Source organism: Bombus terrestris, chromosome 7, assembly GCF_910591885.1.
Source record: "Bombus terrestris chromosome 7, iyBomTerr1.2, whole genome shotgun sequence".
NCBI lineage: Eukaryota > Metazoa > Arthropoda > Insecta > Hymenoptera > Apidae > Bombus > Bombus terrestris.
The window spans coordinates 11,957,437-11,967,809 of NC_063275.1; the positions used below are offsets into that span (position 1 = coordinate 11,957,437).

General features: G+C 34.8%; 1 long non-coding RNA gene across 1 annotated transcript; it reads right to left on the minus strand.

The window, feature by feature from the left end:
* Positions 1–4,354: 4,354 nt before the first annotated feature.
* LOC125385385 lies at positions 4,355–6,163 on the minus strand. Its single transcript, XR_007224568.1, has 3 exons — positions 5,911–6,163; positions 5,750–5,799; positions 4,355–5,093 (listed from the first exon to the last, which is right to left on the minus strand). It is a non-coding gene; the product is annotated as an uncharacterized LOC125385385 (long non-coding RNA).
* Between the last annotated feature and the right edge of the window lie 4,210 nt (positions 6,164–10,373).

The following is a 10,373-nucleotide window of genomic DNA, read 5'->3' on the forward strand; positions in this document are numbered from 1 at the left end:
TTCCGACATACTTCAGTAAAGAGTACAAGAAAGATACGCGAAGACATCGTCAATCGTCGACTTTGCATTTTACCTTCTACATACGTACAAATATCAAATTACTAGTGTGTTAATTTTTCTCCTTATTTTATATCACAGGGCAATATGGTAGATCTATAGACTCCAAATATATATGTAATGAAAAAAAGACATAGTGAACTTCTAGAAACTGTATTAAATAATTACTTATCATTGCACGTAACATTACTTGCAATTATGAATTATATACAAGTACTTTAAAATACCTTCTCTCTGTGAAAATCATTATTAAAGACAATAAAATTTATACCAATAATACAATTAATGTTTTTTTTCACGAATAGACAAACCGAGTCGAATGATATAACCTAAAAAAATTGTTTAAGAAGAAATAAACGTAAAGAAGAAAGACAAAGAAGGAATGATACTTACGCTGAAAAAGGAGGATGGAACCAATTGATTTGTTAAATAACAAACCATGTTGTGTTAGGTTTGCTATGATAACCAAACAACGTCACGGATTGTGGCCAGTGTACAACTTGGTTCATTCAGTTCCTCTTACTATGCGGTATCCAATTCATTCATAAATTTCGTATACAAAAATATCAAAGGATTCAAATACTCACTAGTAATGAGTCATTACATCGTATGTAAAAATGCTTCTTCTTTAGATATCATTTTCTTTTCGTTCATTTCCGGTTCTCCAGGAAAATAAATCTCAAGGAAATATTTTTTGTCCATGAAACTATTATCGGTAATGGATCTTTCGTCGGGATTAGTGTTCCCGCGTAAATGTGGTTAATCAGAGCCTGAACGGGCTTCCAGAAATCCATTTCACGTAGCGTTCACGTAGCGACGCTACGTATAGGGAGAGCTGCAAGAACGGACGTTGTTATTACAGATGCCACTCGTTCAGAATCCCGGGGTATATTTCAAACAAAAAGAAGCCTCCTTCCAATCCGGAAGAGTGACGCCTAATTTTCAGGATCGTGAGTTCATAGTTTTCTGAAAAAAGAAAAAAGAATGACCAAATTACATTAACCAGGAATTTATTCTCTAGCCTTATTGTTATCATCAGTACTATCAAATTTCAAAATCCAATTGACACGCCGCAAGATGCCACCACCGACAACAATAACAACCTTACCTATAAAATAGAAGAAAACCCGACAAAGAGATAATTGCGGGTAAAAAGCGAGAGATGTTTTTCTTCTAGCAAAATGGCAAGATCCCGAAGCATCCAGGATAAAGACAGACGAACAAGTTCGACTTTGTTGAAAATAGGAGAATGAATAGAGGAAGAGGAAGAAAAGATAGGAAAAGAGGAGAGAAAAATGGAAGGGGGAAATGGAGAAAAAACGAGAAAGAGAGAGAGAGAGAGAGAGAGAGAGAGAGAACACAATAAGAGAAAGGAAGACAGGGTGGGCAGAAGGAATTCGTACTGAAATAACACTGGATGATTGTGGTATTGTCAACCCTGGTAGTAGTGCGTGCTTTCGCGTTTCACTCCCCTTCCCTACAACACTACGTCCTTCCTCTCTCTCTCTCTCTCTCTCTCTCTCTCTTCAGCCCCTCGAATTGTGTCTTGCCACCCCTAAAACTCGTACTATCCTACCTCTAGCACGGTTTAGGCACTAGAACGTAGGTGCTACCGGATAGAATAGACGGCGCTGCTAGAAGGGATGGAACAACACCCCGTTCCCACCGATTCTCCCCTCTTTCAGCGTCGTGGCCGCCTTTTTCTCGCTCGGTCCCTCTCCTGTTCTTCGGCCTCCACTATTCCATTCCCTAAATGCAGCCAATAAAAACAACACCACGCTTTGCCACGAGAGCCACCGCAGGAGAATCGAGAATATAGTGAATTATAAAAATAACACTGCGAAACCATCGAACAATCGGTTGGTTCAATAGTCGTTCGTTTCATTTCTGTGGCTCGCGAAAAACCTTCCCATTCATGTCTGGTGACAACTGTTCGCCGCCTCCCTCTGCTTCTTCTAGCTGCTTGTTTATCTTCTTATTGTGCGCCGATCGGTGAAAATTACTGAAAAGAGCGCCAAATAAAGAATAAGGAACGTTTCGACATTTTCGACGATTCATGGCGAGTCTGTCGAAGATTCGAGATTGATTTGTTTTTAAAGATAGTGATATTTTAATATTTATAGCAATCTCGCGAATCTTTGTTTAATCCTTTTGCATCTGGAAAGTGGGTCGCTCTTGCGACGCTTTGAACGAGATATTTTGTGTGTTTAATATTCGTATACAGTGGTTACAGAACATATCAGTAAATCATTGTGTCCATTACATTATTTAGATACTAATTAATTAAGTCTAAGTATGTTAAATTAAAGTTTAGTAGTAGTTTCATGTGATTACAAAGATCAGATATAATGGAAATAAAACGTATAGAATCCAATAAAAAACCGATTCATAGAAAAATAAGGGTACTATATGCTAATACATTTTGTAACCATTGTATATAATTAATACTGAATACATATAAAATAAAATATTGTTTCATGTAAAAGTAATAACGAATGCCCATGTTCTATACATAGTAAATATCATTAGTGAAACATTAAAAATATCACAAGAGATATCTCCTGAACTAATTTTTGCCGAATTTTTTTGTAGATATCTTGCATTTTAATGGAAAGACGCGCCAGATATCTCGTTCATAGATGAGAAAGGGTTGAAGAAAAATCTCGTCGACGTAACGGAAGCAAATTTTTCTCTAGCCAAGCCAAAATAGAAGCAATCCCTTTTCGATTTCTTCTCTTCTGTCATTCCGGCTGATGTTTTCCTTCTTTCTACCGGCATTCCACAGATTTTCTCCCGGTTTTCGCGTCCTCCTCCTCCCGCTCGTGGTGCACGCGAGTACACGAACGCCTACTCGCCTCGGCGAAGTCAAAGAGAGATAAAATCTATAAATATGTGGGAGGCGCACGCGACCCATTCCAGTGTTTGTTCAACCAAGAATAACCTCCGTTTCTTCATCGTACGCAGAACCCCGAGAAGAGGCTGGTTTTGTGGCTTGACGCAAGCCTAATCCAGGGTGATGCTTCGTTAACCACCTCCGTTGAACGACTACCAAAAGATTTTTTTCTTCGTCAATTTACAAGTTTTCCACGACGATATCGTATTGTTTTGTGAAATTACTCCGAATCAATATATACCTGACACTTTCTCCTATATCGAGAACGGAAGTTGGAATGGAACGTCATCGACGAGGAACTTCAGGATTATGAAGACTCTTCGAATGGAATAGAAACGATGATATTATAGATGAAGAGAAAGAAACAGGTTTTTCTGTGAAGAAATAAGGATTTTTTAAGGTTACGTTATTAGATGTAACAAAATGAAAAGTTTAAAATAAAGCTTTTACTGTTATATTTATTCCTAACCTAATCTTCCTATCTTTTCATTATACTTCCATTTTAATGAAATGTCCTTTCTTAGATTCACACCGATGCATTTTTCACGATATTCTCGATTCCGTACTCAATCATCCGTCGGTGGAATTCAAACAATTTGTCGACGCAAATTCGGGACGCTCTTCGGGATCCTCGTTCCGCCGGGGGCAAAAGTTAGTTGGCTAGACGTGAACCGGCAGCAGACGGGAATTAGTTAGCGGTAAACACACCTCATCAATCTTCCTCGAACGTCGTCATTCTCTTCATCATCGCGACACGGTGTACCGACGATCTGAAATACCCGCGACACGTGTCTCCATTAAAGTAGCGCCCGTTAAGAACCTTGAGTATATAATTTTCTGGTTGAATCGTTTGTTCGTTGGAAACTTGGCTTTTTTCAAGCGAATTTATAGCCTGCCTGGAAAACGTAACACTTCATCGAAAACTGAAGGCACTGAAAATGGATCATTCGTAGGAAATTAGAAGAGCTTGAACGATTTAAGAACATTATACTACACGCATTCACTGTACTCTTATATAGAAGAGAGTTGTCAAAATCGTAGTAAATATTTTATATTGTAATTTCTATTTGATAGGTATCAACTGCATAAGTTCATATTGAAAATTAAAGCTTGATGTTCAAGGCACTTACGGATTAGGACAAGCAAATTATACAATTTTTTATTGCAGCAATAAATATTTTAAATAATTTTTTATTGCAATTTTTTATTTTTTATTACAGCAACTCTGTTACTTAATTTCGAACTACTATGCAATTACTTCTGATAGATTTTTTTATTATCAACATAAATATTTAAGCTTGGTAAGTAACGTTATTTGCAAGATTCAACTCATAAGTATCATACAACACACTATTTTAATTAATTGATATTTTCAGTTGACAAAAACAAGCAGGTTTCCTTTTTTCCAATAAATCAAATAAATAATGTCAATATCAATAAATCAAAAATATTTAATACCACATACAAGTATACAATGTATATACTATACCGTACTATGATTCTACTATCTGAGTATACTATAACTGAAAACAACCAAAATTAAAGTAAATATTCTATCAGCACTTTCAACATCACATTAAACAAAAGAAAGAAATATAATCTACTATAACACTGTACTACACTACAACAATGAAACAAGGAACTTGAATGCAACAAGGAATACTAAAGATTAATTACGAATGTACAATGATTCAATAATCTAAGGATCTAAGAACTACACTAACGCGTGTAATCGCAAATCAGAAAGCTGCTTCCATTCCACGTGTCGCAATTAAAGCAAAATCTTTGGTGGCGGTGGCGAGAAGACTTGAAGTGTTGTTAAGAGAAGCCGGAGGGCCACGGCGAGAAAGGTCCGCCATTCTCGACACCTGGCAACAGCCAATGGTAGGATAAAGCGGACAGGAGAGAGCTTTTGGTCCTCGAACGCCACACCCTTCATTGTGACCACATATCGACCGTCTCTCACAGCTTGGGGCTGCGTTCCCCGTACTAATTGTAAGTACTTGCTGTACTTGTGCGCGCATGTGTGAGAGTGCAACGCTTCCCAACTGGGCGCAAACACGCGCGCGCGCCTGCACCTACTTCTGGATCGTGGATTCGTGGTGATACCGGAACCGATGGACGATTTTACTCGCACAGTTCCCTAAAATTAAAATACAGAAATGAAATAGAAGAATACATAGAATCTTGATATTACAATTTACATATATTTTGAGTAGAGCTTCAATATTTGTCTACTTAGATTAAAAAACAATGTAGAGATTTTTCACTTGGTTAGAAATGAAATATAAAAATGTAGAAAACATTAATATTTAAATTTATATATATGTATATGTGTGTATATATATGTATTCTGAATAGAACTCTAAAATTGTATTTTTACATTGAAAAGCAACGTAGAAATTTTTCATTGAAATTAGATAAAAAATGGAACGCCAGTTATATATTGCAATTTTGCTCCTCTATAATTACATATACAATATCTATAAAGTCGACGTATTTGTACAGAAGGATATTTTTGAAAATCTTGAAGAATGAATAATATTGAAAAAAATGTTATTCATAAAAATACAGATGAAATACACGTATGTTTTCTTATCTGTTGATAAAATCGATTTGTTTTCAGATGGATATGTCAAGGAGATTTCAAGAAGATTTCTCTTTGTCATCTGTTTTTTAGAAGCGACACATAAATTTAATGATCATCCTGTAAGAGAAATAAAAAGAGGTATCACGAATCTTCTTTTAATTCCACAAAATAAAATAAATTATTACCAAAGTATATTATAAAGTACTTACTGTCTTTTAATTTTTGCAGAATAAAATGAGAAACGGTGAGATACATTCTCCTGAAAAGGGGAATACAATTATTTGTAGCGTGTTTTAATAGATAAATGATACAAATTCGAAATAAACCAAACATGATGGATTAACCAGTGGTAAATATGAAATTCGTGTACCGCCATGAGGTAGTCGAGTGTGCCAGCCTGTGCGGTCAGGTTGAGGGCAATAACCATCCACTTTAGCTTCAACAGGGCTCCTATATGGCGCGAGAATGCGGAGCTACCCTAGGTAACCCTCGAATAATATTTTGATATCCCCCGGCCAGGACTTTTCTTCTCGTCCGATCCGCCACATATCAGCGGCAGGAAATTATTTTTCACACTCTCGTATCCTTTGCCTCCTCCCCCACTTTGCCAAGCATTGATGCTGTCTTCCCTGAAGGAACAGAAGAAAACCTTGTATGCTCTCGCGTAAGCTGGTATTCGTTAAATATTACTATTATATTCAACATAGCGATAAATTTATTTTAAGCAGATATTAAATAATTTACATTTTTGTAGGAAAGACGCAAGTAATTGCAAAGGAAGCAATATTAGAAATATTATACGCTTTTTTATTTATGACGAGATACTTTGAATCTTGTCTAGCAAAATTCTGAACGTTGCATTTCAACGAAAATACAAAACTTCGAAATCAAACTTTGGAATTGCAGTGAAATAGAATTGGAAGTAGTGTATATTATGCTATTTACTTATAGAAAAATTTGTAAAATTTTAGTGAATAAAGTAAATTGGATATTACATTCGAACAGGAACGTTGTAAGAAGCAACATTGTAAGTATTGCATTTCTCTGTAAACAAAAAATTATTGGAGCTATAAAACAAAGCTCTATGCATAACAAATAAGCGTTTAAAGTACTAAAAAATATGTCACGGGGTTTGCATAGGGACAACGACTGTAGAAACGCTACCAGAATGAAATACCTGAAGACTGAATACCATGTCTGAACCAGCTAGCTTGTACACACGAAATGAAGCTTTTACTAAACTACATTGATGGGCACTTAATAGTTCAGTAATGGGTGACCATGTGGTCCTGTGAAAGTTAGCCTTACTAAAGGACTACTTATACAAAGTGTAGGCAAAGAGACAGGTATCCTGGTGACGAAAATACACACAAAGTGTCACAAGAATGACTTGAAAATCTGAAAGCTTGCACAAGAAAGTCATTATTAATTCACATTAAATAATACATCCACTTCTTTAACTTCGTAACATTTCAGTTAAATGGAAAGTTTCTTATTCATATTTTCATGTTTTAATAACTTTTTAATGTTATTCTTTCTTCTAATTTTATGTTTATCATCGTTTCCAAATATGTTGAATACGACATTGAACATAACATAACATTTACACACCGCTGCATTTATTTTATTTGCATACTACTTGTTTGCGGATTAATCGAATTTCAATTGTACCCACTTCCTTATTAATTAACAATATTTTTTTGAGCCAAACTGATAAACATATGTGCATACAAATATTGTATACTTTGTAATAATAATAATAATTACATACTAAACAACTGCACAATATATGTATACAAAAATCAGGCAAATCACACTGAGAATTACGGAAGGGACAGAAATAGTAACAACAATAATCATAAAAAAGAAATAGTAACAGTAATAATAAATGAATAAAGACAGAAAAAGTAAGCAATAATACCAAAAACAAATATGGCAACTAGAAACTTCATAAAGGGCAGTACGAAGTTGAAGAGCTTCCTGCATAAACGAATAGAGAAACCAAGAAGATGTATAGCAATCTATATAGTAAATTAAGATGTATACATATTTTAATAAATAATTAAATGAGATACAACTTTAAGGAATAAACTAAGATAGAAAGAAAGTATATCAATCGTGCACATACACAAAAAATTGTTAATAAGCCTCAATGCAATAAACGAATGCGATACAATACAATGTTAATAATAATAAAAATAGCACAAAAATAAACATGTAGGATAAACATAACACTTATTAAATATTTTTCATGCTCACAGGAACTAAAAGCATTTTAATCATAAGTAACGATATTAATTAGAAAACATGTAGCATACTAACCGATTACATTGAAACAGAGAATCATTTTGATTCCAGGACACTTGCACAGAAGCTGGCGTAACACAGGTATACTTGCAGATAAAATAGGATGCAGTGGACCAGACAAGTCCGGCCTAAATGTTATTTCATGCGACAGAGATTGCTTCTTCAGGTAACACGCTACCGACCTAGACGTTGGACCTGCACGAGAGGAGTTCGTCAAATATGTATGCGGATAAACACGAGCAACGTTGACAGAAATAATATCCGCGGGTGAAAGCGATTGCACCTGTCGGTCTGAGTAGAAAAAGAATTCTTTGGGTCGAACGATCGACCACTTTCGATGGTTCCTTTGCAACTTGACGCGTCAACTTTCGACACCCGTCACTTTGCAGTAGGTACATATTAGCAAGTAATTATGAATATTCTTGCCTGGAATCAAGGTTTTATACTTTAGAATGGTAAAAGAGTTTCTTTTCCAAATTGTTTCCAAATAAAAAAATAATGGGAAATTTAAATTTCAGAAGTTAGATTTATTTATTATACATTTACAAATGTAGATACTCGAATTTTTGTATACTTAAAATTTAAAAAACTCAAATATTCCAATATTCAAATTGAAATATTTGGAATTTTAGAATCTCAGATATTAAAATTTCAATATTTAACATTCCAAAAATTCAAATCTTAAATTAACTTTAAATTCAGAAAGTTGATTCCAGATTTTTAAATTACAAAGATTCGAAATTTGAGGCTTATTGCTTTTCCTTTCCTGTCCAAATCTGAAAAATTTATTTCTGAAATAAGTTTGTAGTTTCAGTAGATTTGATCGATGAAGTTGGATATGTTAATTGTTTAAATCTCCTTAGGTATTATGAATAATCCTGAAGATTGACAGTGATTCTTTTGATCTGTTTGACGTAGAATGTAATTACAATGAACGTGTTGTAACTTGGTCTGTGGCCACCTCATTCTATTGAATTATCCACACTGATTCGAGTTCATCGAAACCGAATGACCTGTTTACACAACCACGCCGTTGAGCTGCATCGGATCACAAAGGGAATATTCGTGTCACGTTTACCGTATCGAATCGAGTAAATCCGACCGAGGAATTTCTTTCCTGTATAGTTTACAACCGACAAGTGTGAGATTTACGTCAATGCTGGTAGAAAATCTTTTTCCTTGAACAGATAGCGACGAATCCGATATAGTTTCGATTCTATTAAATTCTAAGATCTAAAGAAATAAATCATTTTTGCCAAGGTAAATCTGTTTTCTCATTCGCTATCTTTTGCAAATTTGACTACTTGAAAAGTTTTGCAATTTTCAAATCTCTAAAACTCATTGAAATTTGTTGAAAGTTTTAATTCGCTTCTCTAACTTTCCAATATTTCAAAATTGATAATTGTATTAATTCTTTAAATATCTAAACAAGATTCTACGTTGAGAATTGAAATACAAAATTAGATATATCTACAGATGTCTCGATACTGGATGCAACAGATGAAGACACGAGTCCCATCGTCGAACAATGAACGCAAGAACGATGAAATGACCGAGAAATCGTAGGCTGACGTTCGAGCATAATAGCATGGGATCTAGCGAGGATTTCGATCCTTTTCAGTGGAATAAAATCGCGCGACCACGTGAAGATTTTCGACAGGATCATTGAAATGGTCGATATTCGTCGATTCGTCTAGCATTTTCTACGCATTTTCTACGCATTGTCACATTCTTAAAGGTATACGGCTCATTCAATCGAATCTCCAGCACGGTGGTCTACCACCTCTTACCTTCTTCCATCGATCACCTGTTACAATTTTATGAAGATATAGAATAGCTCCAGAACGAAATTCTTTTTCGTTATAAACATTTCTAGCAATAATTTCTTGTTATTCCATAAACGAAGAAACGATTGAATATTGAATTCCGCGTGTATCTCATTTTAGAGTTACATATCTTTGTGCAATCTTAAATTATTAACAGAAATCCATGACGAATTTTCTATTCGCTAGAGATCAAAATATTTTCCCGATTGGATCAGGAATATTTATATCAATGGAAAAATAATATATAGACATTTCAATTAGTCCCAAGAGTCATAGACTCACTGAAATATATTTCCCACATCCTATCGCTTTAAAATTCCATGCTCACGTATAATTCTAAATTAATATCCAATCGTCCTCTATAGATTATCATCAAATAACATACATTGTTAAATTGATATTCATACTTTATTTCGGTCGGAAATACTTTACTTATAATTGTTTACTAATAATCAAGGAACAGAAATGTTTTAGTAGCTTATAAACGAGCAGATACGTTTTCCTGCAAAATTCCGTATTACCAAAAATTCCAGGAATTATCACAGAAGAACAAAATCGTAGAAGCGGCAAAGCTGTTGCATTTCCTAATAATCTTTCGTCTCATCAATTTTCTTAGAGAAGAGGAAGACAAGTAACTCCGGCGAGGGGTTGCTTCCGTTCGTATCGACGATGTAATAATAATAACCTGGCGTTCCTTGCC